This window comes from Sinocyclocheilus rhinocerous, unplaced genomic scaffold, assembly GCF_001515625.1.
Source record: "Sinocyclocheilus rhinocerous isolate Xijiao unplaced genomic scaffold, SAMN03320098_v1.1 scaffold749, whole genome shotgun sequence".
Classification (NCBI taxonomy): domain Eukaryota; kingdom Metazoa; phylum Chordata; class Actinopteri; order Cypriniformes; family Cyprinidae; genus Sinocyclocheilus; species Sinocyclocheilus rhinocerous.
Window position 1 is genome coordinate 1,368,092 of NW_015653466.1, and position 3,017 is coordinate 1,371,108.

Below are 3,017 nucleotides of genomic sequence, written 5' to 3' on the forward strand. Positions count from 1 at the left end.
AAAAAAGAGATTGGTCCTGCCTGTTGTTGATTAATTCCAGCAATGATGTTCTACAATGTTGTCCGTTGACGTTGTACGTAGTCATGTCACCAGAAATTGAGTAATCACTGTCCCAATGTGCAGTGAGCCAGGGAACTTACCAGTGTACACGATATACTGATTCATGAGCTAGGGAGCTGATTAAGACGCACCCTAAGCGTTTCTTGGCAAGTCTAATGAAATTAGTGTCACCGCAAATCAGATATACCGGCATTTTTTTGAAAGCTATCATTGAATAATAATCAGACATACTGGCATTACAGCCTTCTGTCTTGACCTTCAAGCAAAATTATAATGTAAACAGTCCCAAATAGGGAAAATATGTGTTTATTGTATTGTGTTTGAGTAGTTTGTTTTTGGAATTTACTGTGGTTTCAAGAGACAGCATCAGTCATTATGTTTTATTGTAAACATTTTTTACACTGTTACAGACAGCTGAATGTGGAATAAGGGTGAATGTGAGAAATTTTTGACCTACCAGAAGGTGATTTTTAAACATGCTTGAGAAGTTACAAACAGCATTTGCAATTGGAACATGCGCCACTCTCTGGAATACTTGATTCTGATTGGTTAATCGCTGGATTTAGCGTTAAAGGGATAGTTCACCCCTAAATAAAAATGAACATTTTGTCATTATTTACTTACCCTCAAATTGTTTCAAACTTGTATGAAATCCTTTCTTCTGCTGAACACAAAGCAGATATTTTCAAGAATGTGGGTAACCAAACCGTTTCTGGTCCAAATTGACTTCCATATTATAAAAATAAGACAATGGAAGTCAATAGGGACCAGACACTGTTTGGTTACCCACATTCTTCAAAATATCTTCTTTAATGTTCAACAGAAGAAAGAGACTCACACAACAACTTGAGGGTGAGTAAATGATGACAGAATTTTTTATTTTTGGGTGAACTAGCAGCTCATCCTGGGAAATGGAAAATTTAAACTCAGATCAATATTTCATATCCATGAATTTATTTGATAAGTAGCAGTGTTAAAAGAAGGATCATGTAGTCAGCTGGTCATTCTTAGGAAATAAACGCCTTGGAGATGATACAACATTACTGTACATAATCCTTACTTACTTGATGCTTCTGAGGAGGGTCATAAATTAACTGGGGCACAAGAAAATAATGTCACCAATTCTATCAAAATGTGTGGTCAAAAAATGCTTATGTAGTGAGTTCCTTCGTTTTTAATCTGCTACCATTTATACAGTAGTGATTTGTATAATCTAACATGGGGGCCAGTCAATTATTATTAAATTATTATCAATAAATGTGTTAAAATGTGTCCAAGCAGAGTGTTGTATTTGATTTTGATTCAATTTTAGAATTTATATTTATTTTACGACCATAATATTCCTATTGGATATTATATTATATTATTATTTGAAGTGTTTGACATTATATTAAAATACTTAAAATTTCAATATGAAACTTGGTTATTAAAAAGGGGAATCTGCGCACGCGCACACAAACAATAACATTTCACCAGCCAATGAAGTCATCAGTGTAAAGCCCCAGCTCAGCTAAACTCACTTACACAATATAAATCCGGAGTGGGCAGCCCGTCAGCAAGTTTGCCCTCTTGTAGCGCTAATGGACACCGCAATCATTATCACGCGACCGTACCCGCTAGTATAAAGATAAAACTACATTTCCCAGCATTCTCTGCTCCGTCAGCGTGTTTATCCAATGGTCATTCGATGCGCTCTTCTGGCAACCAATCGGACCGTAATCTCTTAATTCTAACAGTTAAATATAATGAAAATCCCTCTTATCAGCACTTATTTACTTAATTTTCCACCTCCGGATACACCACAGCAATGTTGTGATTTTGGTGCCAAACGTGTGTTTCACATCGTCACGGATTTCAAGTTTTGATAAGCTCAAGGTGAGATAATGCGCTTTTCCCCGAACCACTGATTTACATATTGTTCGTGTATCAGTCTGTAGCAGAGTGAGGTATAGACCCAGTATGATTGGCTGGCGTTACCCAAACAGGTGAACCTATTAGTGTTCATACTTTATCATGATTGGTCAGTTGGGTAAGTTTCATGAGCCAATTAGTGCCTGTGTGCCTATAAAAGGGGGAGTGTTTGGTTGCTTGGGATGTATCATCCTTGGTACCGCCTCTCTGTGTTATTATTATTATTCTCACCGTGCCTTTGGCAACGAACCTGTGTCCCTTTGTTTAGGTCTTTATGTCCCGGTGTATTCCGGGTGGCGTGGTCGACTAGGATTTCTCTTTATTATAGGTAATTTTCAAACTCCTGACCACTTACTGCCACAAGTCGATTCACTTTTAAAGGTGAAATAACAACTTGGCCGTCAGATTAGCGAAAACTAAAAAGAAAAAAAGTACAATTGTTATGATGTGTACTTTCTGACCCGTTCATTCGGTTAACTGATATGTTTATTAACTGACAGATAAACGACATGCTGTCAGGTGTCCGCTCGTTGTGTAAAGGTTGGTCGGTTCGCGGCATGAGTTTATCGCCGCGTCAGATCAACCGATGGCCGAGCAACGAGTCCTCCGAGCCTCCTACCGACAGTCCTCGCGTCCTCATCACAGGTAGCAGCTGTTTCCCAGCTGCTTTAACTGCGTGGTGAGCGACCATGTGTATTGCAGCATTGTACTGTTTTCTTGGTAGGTATGGCTAGTTTTAACGTTTGTTTTAAACAAGTTTTTATGCGTAACTTTTTTCAATGTCCAGCAGGATTGATTGCACGTCCAGGGGTTTCTAATGATCTTAATTGAAGCGTAACGAACCTCAAGTAAGCGACTGCACTTCTGCTCTGCTCTACTCTGTTTTGTTCTGTCTGGATTTCATCTGGGTCTGTCTGTTATATTTTGTTTTGTATTGTTTGGTGTGGATTTAGGTGGGAGGGGTTGGCCATGGTACCTTGTACTGCGTGTCCACATGGAGTGCTGTGTTTAATATTACTGATTTTTCACGAGTGTGTGTCATGGGG

General features: G+C 38.7%; 1 pseudogene; it reads left to right on the forward strand.

The window, feature by feature from the left end:
* The first annotated feature begins 1,599 nt into the window (after nt 1-1,599).
* The window catches only part of LOC107716010 (L-threonine 3-dehydrogenase, mitochondrial-like), a 15,379-nt pseudogene continuing 13,961 nt past the window's right edge, over nt 1,600-3,017 (forward strand).